Below are 21,932 nucleotides of genomic sequence, written 5' to 3'. Positions count from 1 at the left end.
GGACTTCTCATTGCAGCGGCTTCTCTTGTTGTGGAGCACAGGCTCTAGGCGTGCGGGCTTCAGTAGTTGTAGCACATAGGCTCAGTAGTTGTGGCTTGTGGGCCCTAGAGGGCAGACTCAGTAGTTGTGGCACACGGGTTTAGTTGCTCTGCGGCATGTGGGATCTTCCTGGACCAGGGCTTGAACCCGTGCCCCCTGCATTGGCAGGCAGATTCTTAACCACTGTGCCAGCAGTGAAGCCCAATCTGGCGGCTTTTAAAGAAAGAATTCTCTTTTACTTTGGAGGCTTAGTGACGCCGAGTCAGGTTTTACGGCTCACCCATATCCTTTGACGAGGCTTGATTCTAAACTACAGTCAGCTGGTCAACTGAAACGCTCTGGCCCCTGTTCATCCCCTTCTGAGTGGTTTTCATTCATCCACAGAAATACCAAGGGTTTTCTGGGGTCTTCTCATCCCCAAGAGCAGATCTGAAGACATCATTCTCCTAGTACGTTCGATCTTGTCACTTATCAGGAGAGGGTCCCTCTGAGCAGGACATTTTCATGCCCTTCACTCCTTGACTCCAATCTACCTTTTTTTTTTTTTTTTTTTTTTTTTTTTTTTTGCGGTACGCAGGCCTCTCACTGTCGTGGCCTCTCCCGTTGCGGAGCACAGGCTCTGGACGCGCAGGCTCAGCGGCCATGGCTCACGGGTCCAGCCGCTCCGCGGCATGTGGGATCTTCCCGGACCGGGGCACGAACCCGCATCCCCTGCATCGGCAGGCAGACTCTCAACCACTGCGCCACCAGGGAAGCCCCAATCTACCTTTTTAACCTCATCTAGACCCTCCTCTTTCCCACTCCCACCAATCACAAGCATTCTAGAATCCACCTGAGGTTTCTGAGCCCAGTGAAAGTCTTGAGAAACGCCTTGGACCCGAAGGCAGGGGTGGGGCTGCCAGCGGCTGCTGTTCTGTTGTGCTCCCTTCGCCTGTCCCCTCAGAAGAGCTGTCTCTGCTTCGCTGTTCTCGGCTGGCCACACCCTCGCTGCTTGCCCTCTGCCCCTCCTCCTCCAGCCCAGCTGTTTACCCCCAACTTCTTCCCTCCTGCAGCCTTCTCTGACTACCAGGAGGACTTGGCCTCTTCCAAGAGGTGTGAGCGGTGTCTGCAATTGAACCTAAGGTCCCTGGGAAACTCAACAGCCACTCACTGCCATGTCCTGGCTCACCACCCAAGCAATGCACTGACAGGGACCGGATGAATGCTTCGGCTGGCAGCCACCGGTATGGTTTCAAGTTCCCACCTGCTGTCATTTTGTCCTACCTGTTTGTCCAGGTGAATGCTGTCTACCTTAGAAGGTAAGATCTTGGAAACAAGAGAGCAGTTCTATGCAATTCCTTCTGTACAGTGCTGAGCTCAGAAACACAAGCAATTAGGTACTTAATAAGTGCTTCCTGGTGGTAGAACACTACAGGAAATCATTTCTTTAATTATGTATTTCTTAGACTTTCTTGGACTTATCTCTTGAACTAGGTGGAAAGTGGGTGGAGTGGGGTTAGAATGGTGGTGATTATTTTTTAAAACTTTCCAGGGCTTGAACTTCTAATTTGCATATGTGTGATTCCCTAGAGGGTCTGATCTGATGCATAATTCTGGAAACATAAAGCATATTTACAAAGCCAGGTCCCCAAATGAGCTGCCATACGCAGATCTGAACAAACGTGAGTGAGATCATCCCATTCTTGGCCTCGAGTTATTGCAGTTCTGCTTTGGAGGCTTGTCCCAAACCAAATAAAACACGAAGGGCAAAGGGTGTTTCCCCATTGCCGTGACCCGCCCCAGATGCTCTAGAGTCTATGCAGCCAGGGCACCTTGCTTTATGCCCGCTTTTTCATTTTTAAATAGAACATTTCTACAATTTAAAGAATTGTTTAAACTTACCCAATTTAAATTTTAAGTGTAACTTGCTTGTTGGGGAGGGATGTGGGTGTATCATTTTATTTGAAGACTAGATAAATTAAAAGAGGTATATAGGATTGGAATCAGAAAAAGCTACAAATTTTTATTTTTTGTTGTCTGTTTTAGTTTAGCCAACCTGACCTTTCTAAGCTTCAGATCTCTTACAATAAGACAGGTGTAATAACATTTTAAAAAACATGTGAGTAGACTATTATACTATCTCTTATAGCTTTAAGTTCTTCCTCACGAGGCATTATCGGAATACCACCCCAACGATTGTCCTGGGCCTCTTTGGTAAGACTTAGGTCTGGGGACTGAGGCCTTCTAATCCTGGCTGGACCCAGTGACTCACTTTGTGATAGGGAGATGGTCGGTTTCCCTGTACAAGTTTCAGAGTAGTGAGATGGGAGCCCTAACAGCAGCTAGGATGCTGTCTGCCACTGTCTGCAACCCAGAGCTACTAAGAAGCAAAAGTTGCTACGTGGATGCAGAATAGAAAGTGACCCCGTGTTGAAAGGACTTGCCCCCAGACTGCATGTCACGGCTAAAAACAAGAGCTCTGGACTTCCTGCCTCATGGTCTAGTGCCCGGGCCAGATGTTTGGTGAGAGAGGAAGTAGAAGGGACCAGCTCCAAAACTCTGTCTGCTTTCGCCAGCTCCCAGTTGGCCTGGCATCCCGGCTACTGTGTGAAGATGGTTTCTACCTGGCTCCATCCATGAATAACCTTCTGGTGAGGACCAGGGACACTGCTGCTCAGAAGTTGGATGTTGGTGGAAGCTCGTGCCATCCCCCTGCTCACACCCCTGTGTGTGTCCCCGAGGCCTGCAACTTCCTGGGCTTGTCCATCAGAGCCAGGCACAGGGTTTGCTGGGAAGGACCCGTTTGAGGGATGGGAAGGGACAGGGCCCCACTTGAGCCTGTTGTGAACAGAGCTGGGATAGGAAATCCAACTGGCAGAGAAGGAGAGAAAGAAGGAGAGCAAGAGGGAGAGGTGTGTGCGTAGTAGAGGGGATGAAAAAGAGAAAAAAGAGGCCAGAAGACAGAAAGTGGGCTCTCTTGTCTCATTCAACTTAATTTTCATTTCAAAATTCTTTTCCTGTCTCTCTGCTCTGGGCTGTCTTGTCCACTCTGCTTCCTGATGTTCTGACTCTCAGCTTTGCTGTGTCTCATCTGCGGTCAGCCTGGCCCTCTGTTTGTTTCCCACTTGATCCAGGCATTTTTTCACTTTTTTTCCTTCTACAGTTTCCAGAACACACTTTAGAGAAAGCACACTTCTCAGGAATTGGGTGAAAAACTCTATTTTTATAAGAACATACTTTTTTCTTCCTCCTAAAAACCCTCTCTTTTTTTTTTTTTTTTATAGTTTTTTGTTTTTTTTTGGCTGCGTTGGCTTTTTGTTGCTACACGCAGGCTTTCTCTAGTTGCGGCGAGCAGGGGGCTACTCTTCGTTGCGGTGCGTGGCCTTCTCATTGTAGTGGCTTCTCTTGTTGCGGAGCATGGGCTCTACGTGCTCGGGCTTCAGTAGTTGTGGCACGGGGGCTCAGTAGCTGTGGCTCGCGGGTTTTAGAGCACAGGCTCACTAGTTGTGGCGCATGGGCTTAGTGGCTCCGTGGCATGTGGGATCTTCCCGGACCAGGGCTTGAACCTGTGTCCCCTGTATTGGCAGGCAGATTCTTAACCACTGCACCACCAGGGATGCCTCTAAAAACCCTCTTGATCCCCCTCTGATTTCTCTCAGCCTCACAGTTCATTTCCTCCTACACTGACTTCTTCTTCTTCCTCCTTTCTCCTCACTGTGGGTTGTGTTTTGATAACAGCTTTATTGAGATACAATTCACACATCTTACAATTCGCCCACTTAAAACGTACAACACAGTGGTTTTTAGCATAGTCACAGAATTGCGCACACATCACCGCAAGCCACTGCAGATCATTTCCATCACTCCCCCAAAGAAACCCTGCAGCCACCAGCAGTCACTCCCCACCCCCCTCCCCACCCAGCCCGTGGCAACCAGTATTCTAATTTCTGTCTCTGTGAATTTGCCTATTCTGGACATGCTGTACAAATAGAATCACCATAGAGTATTGTCCTTTGTGACTGGCTTCTTGCACTTAGCCCAGTGTTTCCAAGGTTCATCCCTGTAATAGCATGTGTCAATTCCTTGTTCTTCTTTATTGCTAATACCCGGAGATTTCGTGTGTCCATGTGGCATGGACAAGGCTGGGGCAAGAGTCAGATGTGATGATACGAACATGCGTTGCGAGGAAAAGAATGCAAAGTGATGGATTATTGAAATACAGTGTGGAGCTTTTGCCAGAAATAGTGCTGAAATTATATTAAGGACCATCAAATAACCCTGGCAGAAGATACGACAAACCCTCCAGAATTCGGGAGGGGTCCAGCCTAGAAAATCCTTTCCACGTACATCTCAGTGCTCCCAAACTCCCTCCTCTTGTCCCTTTCTCCCTTTTTCCCTCTAGTCTTTTTGTTCAGAGGAGCAGCATCCCCCCACTTGGAATTGTGTGCCCATGAGGTTGTACCCATACCTGGGAATTTCAGTTCCAGTCTTGGTCAGGAAGGAGGGAAATGATTTCTTTCTTGGGAATTTGGATGGGCTCAAATGAGAAAGATCAATAGATAGGTTGAGTTGGCTTTTTAAAGGAGGAGATAAAAACGGCCCAAGATACTGATAGACAAGAGCTTGGAGACTAATTATCATTGACGTCTGATGTCATAACAAGACCACGTGAGAGCCAGCAGCACAGGAGCAGGGAGTAAATTTTGGTAGGTGTGGGTGGAGGGAATCAAGGAAATGGTGTCTTGAATTTCCTTCATTCTCCTGGCAGAGGTTGGAAAGCTTCCTGCAGCCTCCAGCAGGAAGGCTGTTCTCATACACAGAAACAGCTGGCCACGTTTAAAGTCAAGGAGTTAATAGGAACCGTAAGCTAAGAAAGGAATATAGGAGCAGGACGGGAAAGCTCTCCCCTTGGAAAAATATCTCAAAAATTATATTAATAGTTACAAAATCCATTAAAGGTAAATATCACGAACTTGATTCGTGTGGCTCCAAAACATTAATGCACAAAAAGAGACCATTTTAAAGCTCTGGGATGGCTGGCATTAGGATATTTTGAGGTTGGGTTGGAAAGAAAGCAGAGAAGTCAGGGTATGATTTACCCTGTTCCACTGTCGGGTGATACGCTGCTGTGCACTCTGAAATTCTGAGACTCAAGACCATCCCAGACAGCCTTCATCCATCTGCCATGTTCTCTAAAGGGCCCAAGTGGTGCTGCTTATGCCCCTGGAGTTTTACAGAGTTCACAGAGACAGTTATTCTATTTATAATCTCCTGTGACCCCAGGACCCAGACGTGCCTCCCCAGAGCTGGGCAGGAACAGATGTGCTAACCACCACCACACAGTATTCCGAATTCATTCTCTCACTCAAGTAGGGAACAAACAGGTATTAGTACTACTGCCAGTGTAGTAAGCTGGGTGCTGGGGACAGAGCCATGAATAAAATAATCATGGTCCTGGTTATGAACTGAATGTGCTCACCCTCAGTGTGGTGGTGGGGTCTCTGGGAGGTGATGAGGTCATGAGGGTGGAGCCCTCATGATAGGATTAGTGCCCTTATCAAAGGGACCCCAGAGAGCTCCCTCACCCCTTCCACCATGGGAGGACAACTGTCTATGAAGCGAGAAGACAACTGGCTTTGAAGAAGAAAGTGGGTCCTTACTTGCCACTGAATCTGCATGTGCCTTTAAATTAAAAAAAAATTTTTATACAGTTTTAAAGGTTACTTTCCATTTATAGTTATTACAAAATATTGGTTACATTCCCCGTGTTGTACAACACATCCTTTTGCCTTCCTTATACCCAAGTTTGTACCTTCCAATCCCTCACCCCCTCCCCACTGGTAACCACTAATTTGCTCTCTATCTGTGAGTCTGCTTCTTTTATGTTATATTCACTAGTTTGTTGTATTTTTTAGATTCCACATGTAAGTGATATCATACAGCATTTGTCTTTCTCTGTCTGACTCATTTCACTTAGCATAATATCCTTCAAGTCCATTCATGTCACTGCAAATGGCAAAACTTCATTCTTCTTTTATGGGTGAGTAGTGTTCTATTGTATATATACCACATCTTCTTTATCCATTCATTTGTTTATGGACACTTAGGTTGCCTGGCAATTGTAAATAATGCTGCTATGAACATTGGGGTGCATGTATCTTTTTGAATTAGAGTTTTTGTGTTTTTTGGATAGATACCCAGGATTGGCATTTCTGGGTCATATGGTAGTTCTATTTTTAGTTTTTTGAGAAACTTCCATACTGTTTTCCACAGTGGCTGCTCCAATTTACATTCCCACCAACAGAGTACAAGTGTTCCCTTTTCTCCACATCCTCGCCAACATTTGTTATTTGTGTTCTTTTTGGTGATAGCCATCCTGACAGGTGTGAGGTAATATCTTGTGGTTTTGATTTGCATTTCCCTGATGATTAGAGATGTTGAGCATCTTTTCATGTGCCTGTTGGCCATCTGTATTTCCTGTTTGGAAAAATGTCTGTTCAGTTCTTCTGCCCATTTTTTAATCAAGTTTTTTGTTTTTTGATGTTGAGTTGCATGAGCTGTTTATAGATGTTGGATATTAATTCCTTATTGATCATATCATTTGCAAATATTTTCTCCCACTCAGTAGGTTGTCTTTTCATTTTGTTGATGGTTCCTTTGCTGTGCAGAAACGTTAAAGTCTAATTAGGTCCCATTTGTTTATTTTTGCTTTTATTTCCTTTAGGAGATAGATCCAAAAAAACATTGCCTTGATTTATGTCAAAGAGTGTTCTGCCTATGTTTTCCTCTAGGAGTTTGATAGTATCTGGCCTTACACTTATGTCTTTTATCCACTCTGAGTTTATTTTTGTATATGGTGTTATAAAATGATCTAATTTATTCTTTTAGATGTAGCTGTCCAGTTTTCCCAGCACCACTTATTGAAGAGACTATCTTTTCTCCATTGTATATTCTTGCTTCCTTTGTTGTAGATTAATTGACCATAAGTGTGTGAGTTTATTTCTGGCCTCTCTACTCTGTCGCCCTGATCTATGTGTCTGTGTTTGTGCCAGCACCATATTGTTTTTATTACTGTAGCTTTATAGTATAGTCTGATGTCAGGGAGTGTGTGAATCTGAAAATGCCTTGATCTTGGATTTCCCAGCCTCCAGAACTGTGAGAAATAAATGTCTGTTGTTTATAAGACCCCCAGTTTATGGTGGTCTGTTACAGCAGCCCGCATGAACTAAGACAAGTGTACTCATGCAGCTTTGAGTGAGTGGAAGCAACAGGCATTAAACATGTCTTTAGCTATAACTGCAGGAAGGGCTATGAAGACGCTAAAAGTGAGGGTGTATTGCAGGGGACACTCCCTGAATTGGAAAATTGCTTTTCCCCTGTGCTGAGCCAGACTGTGTTTCTGGGTCAGCTTCCTGCTGCCTGGGTCTTTCTTCCTTTACAATGAGTTCCCAGCCCTCTTGCAAATGAACTTCTCTCAGGCCACCCCAACATTTTCCGAAACTTGCCTAGGTATATCCCACCACAGAACATGGTTACAGTCTAAACTCAAGCTGAGGTCCCTATCGTGTATGTGAACTTTAAAAGTCTTCTGTTTCTTTTTTTAAAATGGTGGTTAAAAAAAATGCATGACATGAAAGTTACCATCTTAACCATTTTTACATGTAGGTTCAGTAGCATTAAGTACCTTCATATCGTTGTTCAACTATCACCACCATCCATCTCCAGAACTTTTCCATCTTTCTGAGTGGAAACTCTGTGCCCATTAAACAAAACTCCATACTTCCCTTTCCCCCAGCCTCTGGCAACACCATTCTACTGTCTGTCTCTATGCATTTGACTATGCTAAGAACCTCATATAGTGAAATCATATAGTATTTGTCTTTTCATGTCTGGCTTATTTCACTTAGCATAATGTTTTCAAGGTTCATCCATGTTGTAGCATGTGTCAGAAGTGTGTGTGTGTGTGTTTAATTCTAAGTATTATTGATGCCCCATTCCCACTATGTTGTCAGGGTCCCCTGACATGGTTTTGGATAGGGACACGGATACTGAGCAAAATTTAATAAAGGAGCTATTTATAAGGGTGTGGGTTTAAGGAAACCAACAAGGCGTGGTGAAGCACCCCCCCCCCCAACAGAGCTAACAACCACTGGGGGCTGTTACCACTCCAAGGCCTGAAGGGCAATGGGGGTAATGATTACCAGAACCTGGAGAGACTATTGTAGCTGGAGACAGGGCCACCAGTCAGGAGCTGAAGACTTGGGGAGAAGGGAGAAGAGACCCCCACTTCCCTCATCCCCCACCCCCCAATCTTCTTCCTGTGCTTTACACTACCCAACCCAACCAGGAGCCAGAGGGTAAGACTGGCTTTCCCAGGCACAGAGCATGGGGGGCAAGGATGGAGACTGGACCTAGAGGAGCAAACAGTATATCCAGCCTACCACCTTCTACAAGGAGTTAAGTGTGGGGTGAAAGGGGAGGCAAGATGAGAAGCTAGCAACACGAGTGGGCTGAGTTCCTCTAAAAGAGAAAGGGTGTGGGAGATACTCAGAGGGGAAAACAGTCTGAAAGGAGAGAGAAACAGCCAGAGGGAGAAAATGAAGAGAAAGTAGAGAGATTTGACAGTTCCAATGAGAGACACTGGGAAGAAACCTTAGGAAGAAGAGATGTCCAAAGGGGATTTACTGTGTGAAGACCTAAAACTCCCCTTTCAGTGTTTCAAGGGACCTTTAGTAAAGATCACTTTATTTTCAAGGCTTTTGTAGAATTTTGAATGTGACACTAAGTTGGACCAGAGTTAGGAACAGGGAAGACCAGTTATACTTGGCATGGAAGGCAGAATAACGGGCCCCAAAAATGTCTGCATCCCAATCCCCAGAGCCCATGAATATGTTAGGTCATGGAAATGGGAATTGTTTGCAGATAGAATTAAGGTTGCTAATCAGCTGACTTTGAAATAAGAAGATTATCCTGGGTGGGGCCAGTGTAATCATGAGATCTTAACTGGGGAAGAGGGAGGCAGAGGAGTCAGTGTCAGAGTGACATGATGTGAGAAAGAATTGATTGGCCATCACTGGCTTTGAAGATGGAAGGAAGCCACAAGCCAGGGAAGTGGCAGCCTCTGGCAGCTGGAAAAGCCCTTCCAACAACCTGACCTCCAGAACTTACGATAGTATATTTGTGCTATTTAAGCCACTGTGTTTGTGGTAATTTGTTACAGCAGCAATAGGAAACGAATACACTTGGGTTTTATGGGTGTGGAGTATAGGTAGCTAAATTTTGGATTGAAAATGTGAAGCTGCTTATAATTACCGTAAATACTGTATGTAAATTTATAGCTATGAATTTTACTGATAAGAGCTTTGATTAAACTCCTTAACTTCCTCACACTAGGTGAAAACACGCTAGCTAAAGTAGGACTTGTCCTTTATACTTGCTTTCAGTGCTGTAGTAGTTGCATGGTTCTTTTAATCTTGGTTCTTGTGTAGCTGCTCTCATCCTGATTCCTTGATCAGTGGAGTGTCTGGATTCTCAGTTTGTGGCTTCCTTGGTCTCCTTTGAGAGACCAGTGGTGTGCCCACTTCTGAGCCCCCACAGTCTGTTTTTAGGGTTCTCCATACAGGTGGTTTAATGTCCAATCCGTCATGAAAAGGTTTTGCTCTTCTTTGTAGCCTCCTTGTTGCTGGCATGAGCTTTCACTTCCATCTTGTTGGACACACAAACACAGCAGACTTGTGGTGGGAAGGTTTAAAAGACCAGCTTTCTGGTGATGACAATACCCACAGAATAAACCCTCCACTCTCAGGCACCTGCACCAGATAAGCTTCTCTATGTCAGCATTTCCACAGCTGAAAGAGGTACTTTCAGGCATTGCTGGCAAGAGTTCAAAGCAGCTTAATGACTAAGGAGGAGGACTTAGCACTATTTAATAAACCAACATCAATGGATCTCACCGAATTGAAATCAGGGTGTCAGCAGGGCTGCATTCTCTTTGATCCAGCAATTCAGCTTAGATTAATTTATTCTGAAGAAACAACCCCCAAAATGAAAAACAACGTATGAAAAAGGTTATTGATTGTGGAATTTCTTATAATAGCAAAACATTGAAAGCACAACCAAAGTTCTTGTCCATAAAAGACTGGTTGAATCCATCAAGGAACAGTCAAGTCATGGAATATTATACAGCCATAAAAAAGAATGACTGAATCACTACGAACTGATGTGTGAGGATTTCCAAGCTATATTATTAAGTGAAAAAAGCAATGTGGAAAAGAATATATAAAGCCCATTACCATTTGTGTAAAAAAAGGTTGCAGGGGGATGAGAATGTGTGTGTGTGCGTGCATGCTTGTTTTCACAAGAATCACAGGAAAGGTAAACCAGAAATAAATGAAAATGATTACCTGTAGGGTGTAGGTGTGAATGGAGTGGAAGGAATACAGATGAGGGTGATAGTTTTCACTTCTCTGAGTGTTCCTTTTAGGCAGTTTGGAATTCTGAATCATGTAAACGTTTTAAGTATTAAAAAATTACATTAAATCTAAGAGGAGTTAAAAAAAAAAAGAAACCTTGAAGTTGAATGCAAACAGAAACAAAGGAATGTATGTGGTTAGCAAATTGATGGCATAACAACACAGAAATAAGAACTACATGTAGTTTTTTTTTGTTTTGTTTTTTGTTTTTTTGCGGTACGCGGGCCTCTCACTGCTGTGGCCTCTCCCGTTGCGGAGCACAGGCTCCGGACGCGCAGGCTCAGCGGCCATGGCTCACAGGCCCAGCCGCTCCGCGGCATGTGGGATCCTCCCGGACCGTGGCACGAACCCACGTCCCCTACACCGGCAGGCAGACTCTCAACCACTGCAGGGAAGCCATACATGTAGCTTTTAAACCCTGTGGTTTTGACTAGTGGGATATATTCTAAGGGGAAAAAATCGGCAGGAGGCTTATGAATTAGGCTAGTAATTGAGACTAATATTAGGGTCATCGTGCAAACCTCTCTTGTGTATGTTGTAGGATACAGCAAATGAGTCAATATATTAATTGTGTGTGGGTGACCTAAGGCCCTCACTGTAGCAGGGGGGAGGTAATATAGAATGGAGGTAAATACGGAATGGTAATATGATCCTGCAATGAGAAGTGGGGTATCAGAATGAATTCATGATGTTCCAGTTCTATCCACTGTTAAAGACAAAGTGGGACATTAGTTAAAGCTGTGAAAACATATTTTATTCAGTAACTAGTGACAGTAGGGAAAAGAGCTGAGCTCTGTTCTGATTTGCACAGAGTGACTGGGTGTTTTAACGGGAGAAGGAAGGAGTCAGGAGCGGGACAGAGCAGGGCTCAAGTAAGTGATTACCCTGGGTCGGTCAGTGTAGATGTGATTAGGTCAGCTGTGTCTGTTAGCTGGCAATCACGGAAGTGAGAATTCTTCACCCCACAGAGATTAGGAAACAGAGGTACCTATACTTCTTGATGATTACATTTCAAAGGAATGGCTGTTAGGACCTTGAAAATGACACTCTTGGGTTGTAGGAGATACACATCTCAAAGGGACAGAGTAAAGATTCACAACTGTAGGCAAGTTTTAGTGAATGCACTAAGAAAGGCTGGTGAGGGGCCTGTCCTCAGGTGTTGGCTGGAACAAACAGTAAATTCTCCTGGCACTGTTGAGTTTTCCAGGCAGGTGTTGAAGGGAGGGGCTGGGGTCATCCTACGGACATGGCCTTATGCTGTTTGAAGCCATGCTAGAGTTTAGTTGTCTCTTGGTGCAGAGGTTTGGATGGAGTTGTTACATGCAGTTCTCACCATTGAACGTGCCTTGAAGCAGTGACACCCCAGGACCAATAGACACAGTAGTACTCAGATCTTGGTTTCTAAATACCATTTCCCTCTAAAAGGAACACGCCTCCTTGAATAAATTGTCTGACTATGAATCAGGGACAGGGAAGCTATAATGTGTTTGGAATGTCTTCTTGTGCCAGAAATCAATGGGTGGGACCAGCTACATAATTTGCAGGGCCCAGTGCAAAATGAAAATGCAGGGCCTCTTGTTGAAAAACTACTAAGAATGTCAAGAGAGAACCACATAGAAGGCTTTGTAAGAGCAGGGTCACAGGCCCACGAAGCCGGCCCTATTAATGGAAGATGTGTTAAAAGTTCAGAAGAGCCAGCTTGAAGGGGCTCTTGCTGGTGAATTTTGGGACAATTTGAGCACAAAAAAAAAAGAATAGTAATAACAGTGGATTATAAAACACAGAATTAAAGAAGAACCAATTTTGACTTCCCTGGTGGCGCAGTGGTTAAGAATCCACCTGCCAACGCAGGGAACACCGGTTCAAGACGTGGTTCGGGAAGATCCCACATGCCACGGAGCAACTAAGCCCATGTGCCACAACTACTGAAGCCTGCACTCTAGAACCTGTGCTCCACAACAAGAGAAGCCACCACAATGAGAAGCCCGCACACTGCAAGGAAGAGTAGCTCCCGCTCGCCGCAACGAGAGAAAGCCCACGTGCAGCAACGAAGACCCAACAAAGCCAAATAAATAAATGAAAGAAAGAAAGAAAGAAATTTATTTAAAAAAAGCACCATGAATTTATAGTGATACTGAAAATGAGTATCACTATACTCCCTTGCACAGAAGGGAAAACTTTATGAGGAATGCCAGCCAATAAATGTAGACAGAATAATATAATTAGAAAATTTACCATTTTTACCACCACCAATGTAATAATGATACTAAAACATTGGGTTAAAGATTGTTGGGAAACAGGATATTCACACAATTTATGAAGTCTCCCCTTATCACCCAATAGATTACTTATTAATTACAAGTGGGAAAAGATGCCTCTGTGATAGAGAGCTCTGAGAGAGCTCTTACCCAAGTGATCAGCTTAGCATGAGTGATAATGAGACAATGTTATCATGCATCTCTCAATGTGATGCAATGAAAAGTACATGTGTAGTATTTTGCTCAAAATGTTTAACCTGAATCTAAGCATGAAGAAACAAACAAATATGGACTGTGGGACATTCTACAAGGCAACTGGCCTAAGCCCTTAAAAAAAAATGTCATGAAAGAAAAGAAAATCAGGGGGAGCTGTTGTAGATAAAAGGAGGGTAAAGAGACTTGAGAACCAAGTGAATTGTATGACCATTGATTGTCCTAGATTGAAAAAGAGCTATGGGAGACATTTAGGGCACAACTCTGGAAATTGGGATTTTGGACTGTAGATAATACTATTGTATCAATGTGAAATTTCTTGAGTGTGATGATGGTGTTGGTTATGGAGGAGAATGTTTTTATTTTTAGAAGATACATGCAAAAGACTTAATGCCCCAGTGTCTGCAACTTATTTGCAAACAAAAGGGAGAGAGAAAGGGAAAGGGAAAGAGGAAGGGGGAGTGGGAGGGGGAAGAGGGAGAGAGAGGGCAAAGGTGACAAAATGCTAATGACTGTTTGAATCTGGGTGATGAGTAAACAGCTATTCTTATACTATTCTTTCCCTTGGCTATAGGAGAGATACTTTTAAAATAAAAACTTGGGGGAAAAAGTTTTCCTAGCTAAAGTCATGTCTCAAGGAGGAACACGGTAGCATATCAAGGGCAGAAAGACTCTCTAGGTTGGTTTGCAGGACCCTGAGGCAGCAGACGTGCCACCTGGTACTTCAGCATCATTCATGTGCCTCCCAGTCTGTGTGCCCAGCATAGTCATGGTGAGCAGAGCAGAGCTGACAGCAGACAGTGGTGTGAGATGGGCACCTGTTCCCAGTGCGGGCTAACAAGAGCCAGGACCAGACCGGTAGACCAGCTAGTCAAGGGCTGAGGTTCCTTCTGTGCCGTGAGAAAGCAGGAAGTCTAGTGCCAGTTCAGGCTCGGACAACTTCTTTGGGTCTTATTGGAAAACTGGGGAGAATATACCCTCTTACTTATGCAACAGAGATCAAATAAGATCTTGTACGAGGCAAAACAGTCTTCATAGATTTTCTTATTATCTTATTTTCTAGATTATCTCATTTTATTTTATAGATTTTAATTCTGGAAATATAGATAGCTTTTTGTCACATATGAGCCGTTACAGATGTACTTGCTGTTGGTAGTTCTATTACAGTTTGTGTCCTATATGTACAGAATTTATGATCTTTCTATTTTATACAATTCCCACCAAAAAAAGAAAAAAAGAAGCAGTGCATCTAGAAGGGTCTCTGCTGCATTACTGAGTCCTCCTAACTATTCAGGAGTCAGAAGCAGAGGACTTCTTTTCTGACTGGGGTTCATTGAGAACAGATTGCAAATTTCAAACTTGTTTTTCTTTCACTACCAGTATCCTTTCAGGACTGAGTGCAGTAGGACACATGTCACATCATGACATGCTTTCCAGGTGAATCAGCCTAATGGACAGTAAGGAATATTCCTGAAAGCCATTCCTGCACCAGGGTGGCTAGCAACAAGTGTACACCCAAGTGACTGTGAACCACATGGATATATCCCGCCAAACCCAATAAAATGCATCCCTAACTCAACTTCCCTTTGGCTAGAGTCCAAAATGCCATAGCCATTCCAGTGGTATCTGTGCAAGGGGAAGGAGGATGGAGAGAAAATCCAAGAGGAAAGAGACAATGGTTTTAATTGATTATAGTTGAAATATCTTACTTTAGGCTTCCCTGGTGGCGCAGTAGTTGAAGGTCCGCCTGCCGATGCAGGGGACACGGGTTCGTGCCCCGGTTCGGGAAGATCCCACATGCTGTGGAGCGGCTGGGCCTGTGAGCCATGGCCGCTGAGCCTGCGCGTCCGGAGCCTGTGCTCCACAACGGGAGAGGCCACAACAGTGAGAGGCCCACGTACCGGAAAATAAAAAAAAAATCTTACTTTAAAAAAAAAGGAGAGAAAAGGAGAGGCAGAGACAGGGAGAGGGACAGACAGGGAGAATCTCTTAGTGTTACGTTAAACAGGAAATGGAGAGGTCCACTGGGCAGTCAGAAATGTGGGTTTGAAGAGATGATGGATGGTAATGTAGAGATTAGGGATGTCATTTCACAATCATAGCTGCATGGGTGGATGAATCCCCCCAAATGGAAGAAAAGAGGACAGAGGACAGAATCTTGGGTAATGCCTATATTTCATTGTGCGGTAGGGGAGATGGCTATAAAATGAGATGGCTATAAAATTTTAGACCAAAACACTGATTACAGCCCGGATATGAAGAATGAACCCAATCAGGTCGATCTGGGTTTTTGTCATTCATAACAGAAAGATTTTTGATAATACATACATTTAAATATTTAAAACCAGCTATAAACCTATGTTTATAGCTCTTATACAATTATAAAATCAAAACATATTAAGTACTAACAAAACTACAAAACTCATAAAAATAGAAATTGGCATTCGGTTTGACAGACGGTACTGCTTTGCTGAAATAAAATCACTGCTACTGACGTTAATAGTAGAAAATCTATTTATGTGGTTGAGATTTCACTTGCTGGTTTGGTCATTTTGATTTTGAGTGTATTTCCCATCATTTGAGTAATTGTCATGATCTCTGGTGATATTTTTCCTTGTGGACAGAATTTATTTTATATCCCCTATCCATTATTTAGAAGAGACCGTCTAATGGTGCATCTCAAATATGACGGCAAAAATATCAGTTAACAAAGTTTATTCACAGATTGTTCACTGTACCCACTAATGATCTGTTGTAAGCTGGTGTGTGTTTTCATCATGGACTTCTTACTCTAAATCACTTGCCATGTGAGCATGGAGCTGAGCTCTGGGACACACTCTTGAGTTCTGTATGCTTACACCATCATGTGTATTTTGATGACTTAATTCTCCCACCATTTTTCCCCAATCAAACTACTACAATACTTTCATCTCTATAGCATGCCTTCCGATGGCCTACAAATACTTCACCATATAAAGAAAAGAACTGAAAAATATATAATCAACTAAAATTGCATGGTGGAGGGAAGCAAGGGAGGGGGGAGAAAGGAGAGAGATACTAATTCACCATTGCTCAAAATAAGGTGTTAATACTGTCAAAAGAATGTTCACACCAACCTTTCCACGTCAAAGCCTTTATGGGAGTCAGTGTACCAGAAGCATGGGAGTAGGAGTTAGACAACTCTGAATCTGGTGATGGTCTTACCAGCTTTGACACTGGTAAGTTACTCAATCACTTGGTTTTCTCATCTGTAGAGAAGTGTTATGATGATTAAATGAGGTCATGTAACTAAAATGCCTCAAACTGCCTGATCCACAGTTGGTGTTCAATGATAGTAGTTATTATCAGTTTTTGACACTTAGCAGGGCTAGGATAAATGTGGAACTTAAAATGCTGGTAGATTAGGTAAGTAAGGCTCAGAGGTCTGATAGGTCTGGACCCACCAAGCTAAGGGCGGGCGTTGGCTCTTAGGACTATTTAGAGTCTGTATCCAGGTTATTGCTGGTTCTAAATGTTTACGATGTGATGTCCTGCTGTGTTTGTGTCAAGTTAGTGCACCTGTCCCCCAACTGTCCAAAAACCCAGTGTCACTTACTCATCACATCTTTGTGTAAATTTCATTATCAATTTGGGGAAAGGCTTTGGTACACAGTCCATTCCTGGGGGTTAAAATGATTATTTCCTTCATCTTTGAGGATGATAATTCTTTCGGTTTTCTTTGGAGCTTCTCCTTTTAGTCTTTCTTAAAGAACTAATTTCTGTTCTTTTTCATTGCTGTTGTTAGTATGAAGAATTCAGTCCTAATCACTGCAGGAGCAGAGGTTACGTTCAAGCAGACCTGGTTCCATCCTGGCTGTCACTTAGCTATTGCCTGATCTTTTTGAGCATGAGTTTCCCCTGCTGGCAGATGAGGAGCAATAATGCTCACCTCCTGGGTTGTTAGGAGGATTAAATGAGAAATGGCTCTGAAACCCTGGACATATCATCACTGTTCACATCTTCCCAGCTTCTCCCACCCCAGTTAAAGAGCTCTTTGCAAGATTAGCAGTTCTTTGGCATACAAAAAAAGTATTTAGTTCCTGTTTGGAAAATATTAAAAACTATAGCACCAGGCTGAGTCTTAACCACACTTGAGAAAAGTTGGAGAGGAGTTTTAAATTGGAAGCTTACTTTATTCAGGATGAAGAAATACTGAAATCAAGGGGGAAAAAATCTGCTGTTAACTTAAATACATGATTATTATCATAATTTCTTTTTTTTTTTAACTGAGAAGTACAGCTAAAACACAAATGATTTCCAAAGATTATCTGCAAATGCATTTAGTGCGAGGCAGTGTGGTGCAGAGGTGGTGCTGATGACCTCTGCTAATGAGCTCTACAGTATCTGCAAGTCACCCCCTCTCTCTCGCCTCAGTTTCCTCACCATAAAATGGGGTGATTGTGCTTAACCGGGGGAGGGGAGGGAGGTTGAGGGGATGTGTGAGATGCTTCTGCTCTCACAGTGGTGATAGATATATGGTAGCCATCTTCCCAGAGGGCCCCCAATGACCCCTAATTCTGCGGTTCCCACCGCTGTAGACCCCTCCTCCCCAATATTGCATCAAGGTTGGTCTGTGTGACCCATAGAAGTCTTCAAAAGTGAGGGCCAGCCATTCGAGATAAGGTTAGAAAAGGCACCGCAGCTTCCGTCTTGGGCTCCTTCTCCCACACCTCCCCCTCCCTTTCTCTCTGTTTCTCTCTCCCTCTCCTGCTCCTTTTCTCTGTCTCTCTCTCTCTCACCATTTGCTCTGTGGAAAGCCCTGCTGTGAGCAGCCCTGTGGAGAGGCCACATGATGAGGAACTGAAGCCTTCTGCAAACCAGCCAGATGCGTGAAGTTGGAAGCCAGCCCTCCAGACCCAGTCAGGTCTCAGAGGACTGCAGCCCCAGCTCATACCTTGACGGCAGGCTCGTGAGAGACCCTGAGCCTGGACCATCCAGCTAAGCTGCTCCCAGATTCTTGACCTACAGAAACTGTGAGATAATAAATGGTTATTGTTTTAGGATGCTAAGTTGGGAATAATTTGTTTTGCAGCAATTGATAACTAATACAGGATGCTACTGGCTTTTAATTAGCAGAGTCAGGATGCTAAACATCCTGCAGTCTGTGGGACAGTCCTGCTCCCCAAATTCATGCATTGGAACCTAATCCCCAATGTGATGGTATTTGGAGGTGGGGCCTTTGGAAGGTGATTAGCTCATGAGGGTGGAGCCCTCCATAAGTGGAATTAGTGCCCTTAAAAAGGGACCCCAGAGAGCTCCCTCACTCCTGCCATGTGAGGACACAGGGAGAAGACAGCTGTCTATGAACCAGGAAGTTGGCTCTCACCAGACACTGAATCTGCCAGTGCCTTGATCTTGGACTTCCCAGCCTCCATAGCTGTGAGAAATAATTGTTTAGTGTTTAAGTCACACAGTCTATGGTATTTTTGTTAAAGCAACATTAATGGACTTAGACATACCCCCACTGTGGAGATCAGACCTCTCCCAACATTGGCACGATCTCTCCCAGCTTGAAATATGTATGATTGTCTTTTGCAAGTTAAAAGCATAAGGTCAAAAACAAAAGGTGTCCATAAATTGCTGTCTAATTCTACGCACATTGAAATGCAGGTATCCAATAGCCCAGTGATTCTTCTTTGAATCTGTCCTGCAGAAATCCTGGCAGATGTGCACAAAATTATGTACAAGGATGTCTCTTGCCCCTTTGTTTGCAATACCCAGACACTGCCAATAACCTAAATGTCCACCAATAGAAGATTAGTCAAATAAGTTGTAGTACATCCGAAATATTACACAACTCCTAACAAAAATGAAGTCAGTCTATATATAACGGCATAAAATGAACTCTAAAGTGTATTGTTAAATGAAAATCTAAATCACAGAATAATATAAATGGTATACTGTTCAGGTTTTAAAAACAGTATGCTGTGTGTGTGTGCACATGTATGTAAATGCATGTAAATAGATAAGATATGGACTGATTCACCTCAAACTCTTATCAGTAAATTTCTATGCGGGAAGGAGCTGTGTGAAGTGGAACTTTGACTTTTGTTCTCCAAAACACTGTTCTGTTTGAATTTTTTACAAAAAACATTAGTTTTGTGATTATAGAATGTTCTAGATTATTATATTCAGTGATATTGGTAATGTCCTGTGTACTTTGGGTGCCACTGAGGTTGGCAGTGTAACAGGAATGGGGACGTTGCCATGGAGCGTATTTCACATCTCAGCCCCCTCAGCCCTGTGAACTCCGCAGTCCCCAAAGGACCCATCACCAGCTGGTCTGGAAACATTGGAAGCCGCTCCAAGTCCAGAGATGGAATTGGGGACACTTAAACTCAGAACATCCTGGAAACCCTCAGTTTCCCTTTGGCTCCTATAAAATGGAAGCTGTGCTTCCTCCATCATTTCCGATTTCAAAGCGGAGTCAAAGATCTCAAGTAAGGAGTATGACTTTACATAGGTTGGACTGGAATGCATCTACTCCTTTGCTCCCAGTACACCTCCCCTTATTCATTGACTGGCTGCATTCTTACCTCTGTAGGTCTTTGCCAGATAAAACACATGCTAATAGAGTAGACTTCACTCATTATCAACAAATGAAAGCTTGGTGTTATGTATCCAAAATCCAAAAAGGTACAAACAATGAGATGAAAATGAGAGTAATAAATATGACTAAGGAAACTGAAAGTTTGATTTATCTGTGAAGATAAAACAGTAAAGATAAACAGTACAGGGACTTCCCTGGCAGTCCAGCAGTTAAGACTCTGTGCTCCCAATGCAGCGGGTGCAGGTTCAATCCCTGGTCAGGGAACTAAGAGCCCGCATGCCATGTGGTGTGGCCAAAAAGTAAAGAAAAACAAAAATAAACAGTACAGACATCTTAGCCAATGACAAATAAGATCCAAAGACAAGAGATAGGGAAACAACAAAATAAAAAAAAAAAGAGAGAGAGAAAAGAAGTACAGTTTTAAAGGCTTGGTTGATCATTGCTTGACCACCACCACCACCACCACCAATTTATTTATTTATGGCTGCATTGGGTCTTTGTTGCCGCACGCGGGCTTTCTCTAGCTGCGGCAAGTGGGGGCTACTATTCATTGCGGTGCGCGGGTTCTCATTGTGGTGGCTTCTTGTTTTGGAGCACGGGCTCTAGGTGCACAGGCTTCAGTAGTTATGGCACCCGGGCTCAGTAGTTGTGGCTCGTGGGCTCTAGAGCTCAGGCTCAGTAGTTGTGGCACATGGGCTTAGTTGCTCCACGGCATGTGGGATCTTTCCCGACTAGGGATTGAACCCGTGTTCTCTGTGTTGGCAGGCGGATTCTTAACCACTGTGCCACCAGGGAAGTCCCTTGACCACCATCATAGGAAAATAGAAAATCGCATAGTCTGGTTGAACAAAAACTCAAAGGACTCCCCAGATGCCCTTTTCCCCGGGGTTTGTTACAAAGAATACTTGTTCAAGACCTGTAGAGTCAGAGATGTTGTTTTTCCCCACAATCCACAAACCCCTTACTCAGGACAGGAAATGTACATTCAGTGAATGCCTATGTCAAAAACACAATAAAAGCATGGGAAAACCTTACTTTTTTCCTTTGTATGGAATTAAATTGTTGGAAGGAAGCCAAGGAAATGACACATCTCACCTCTGTTTCTGGCTAAACAACCATTTAATCATTGATAGTTCTTAATCAAATTGGGGTCTTAGATACTGTAGGTTAATGAATTTATTTTCCAGCAACCAATTTTGATTTTTTCGTATTTCCATGAGGAAATGAGATATGGTACCTTAATGTAGATTATAAATCTATACTACTTTTTAAATTAAAACTAGTGGAAAATTATCCTTTGTACCATCTGCCTGAGTAATAGTTTGGTTACTTGCATGTACAGGTTTGTGTTGATTTTTAATATCTTTATTTAAGTAACTTCTCTCCAACCAAGTCAAAGCAGAGAATAAATCTTTTATTCCCTTCATGTTTTTCTGAATATACTTGACTTTTCACTTCACCTCACAGAGTCTTAGTTTCCTCATCTGTACAAGTAAGAAAGTGGTCAATAAAAGGCTGTAAAGTGTAAACTGTATTAAGGAAAAATTTGGTGGGAAAGGAAATGTGATATTAAAGGGGGAAAGAAACCATATAAAATGCCATCTGTTAAAAAAGAGGTTGTTCAAATATTTTAAAATATGACGATAGTGGGTTATAACAAATCACCATGCTTCATAGATTCCATTAGATTTATTTAGAAGAATCATATAACAGTTTCATTTGAAAATATTCGTCTTTACACTGTATTAGAAAACTCATTCTTGTAGCTATTTAGACTTAAGATAACATTTTTAATATGCCAACTTAAAAAGGTACAGGGAGAGTGTATAATCTTTCAAAATACTTTTAGGAAGAAAAAAGGAAAAAAACACATTGATTTAGGGATGGGCAGAACAAAGAGGACTAAGAAAGAATAGTCAGAGAGAAAGAAAAAAACTCAGTGAGCACGTTCACAAAATTCAAAGGAGGAGAGACTTTGGAGGAGAGAGTTTGTTCTAGGCCTCAGAGAGCTGGAGCAAGGCAAGTGCCACGAGATAATCTACTGAGGCTTCAGTTCATGAGAACACAGATCCCTGGGAGACAGTTCACCCTTCCCCTGCCCAAGGGGGCTTTTGAGTTTGGAGATCAAGGATTTCCTTGTCCCCTGAGGGGCTCACAAGGAGTTGAATTCTTTGAGAGCAGAGGAAGCGCTCCAAGGATACTGCAAAATTGAGAATGGACTGTTTAGTGAGGACGGTGTCCTAAGGGATTGGGAATGAGTTGAAGCCCGTGGACTCTCAGAGCAGTGGGGCCCAAGGCCTTCCCCCTTAGGAACCCGGGGCATGGGGCAGGGGCAGTGTCCACCTAGGGGGGAACGAGGTTATCTAGTCTAGACAGCACCCC

The 21,932-nt window shown here is 43.4% G+C and overlaps 1 protein-coding gene across 4 annotated transcripts in view; it reads left to right on the top strand.

Moving 5' to 3' along the window:
- The first annotated feature begins 1,019 nt into the window (after positions 1-1,019).
- The window catches only part of USP6NL (USP6 N-terminal like), a 187,142-nt gene continuing 166,229 nt past the window's right edge, over positions 1,020-21,932 (top strand). The window contains exon 1 of one of the 4 annotated variants that reach the window (XM_019933241.3): positions 1,020-1,337. The gene's annotated coding sequence lies outside the window, so the exon portion shown is untranslated. Of the gene's footprint in view, positions 1,338-14,838; positions 17,974-21,932 lie in introns of those variants that run through there. The other 3 variants (XM_019933245.3, XM_073801538.1, XM_073801540.1) reach the window with 3 other exon arrangements.

The sequence above is a fragment of the Tursiops truncatus genome, chromosome 2 (genome assembly GCF_011762595.2).
Source record: "Tursiops truncatus isolate mTurTru1 chromosome 2, mTurTru1.mat.Y, whole genome shotgun sequence".
Lineage (NCBI taxonomy): Eukaryota > Metazoa > Chordata > Mammalia > Artiodactyla > Delphinidae > Tursiops > Tursiops truncatus.
This window is presented reverse-complemented; position numbering and strand designations above follow the sequence as displayed.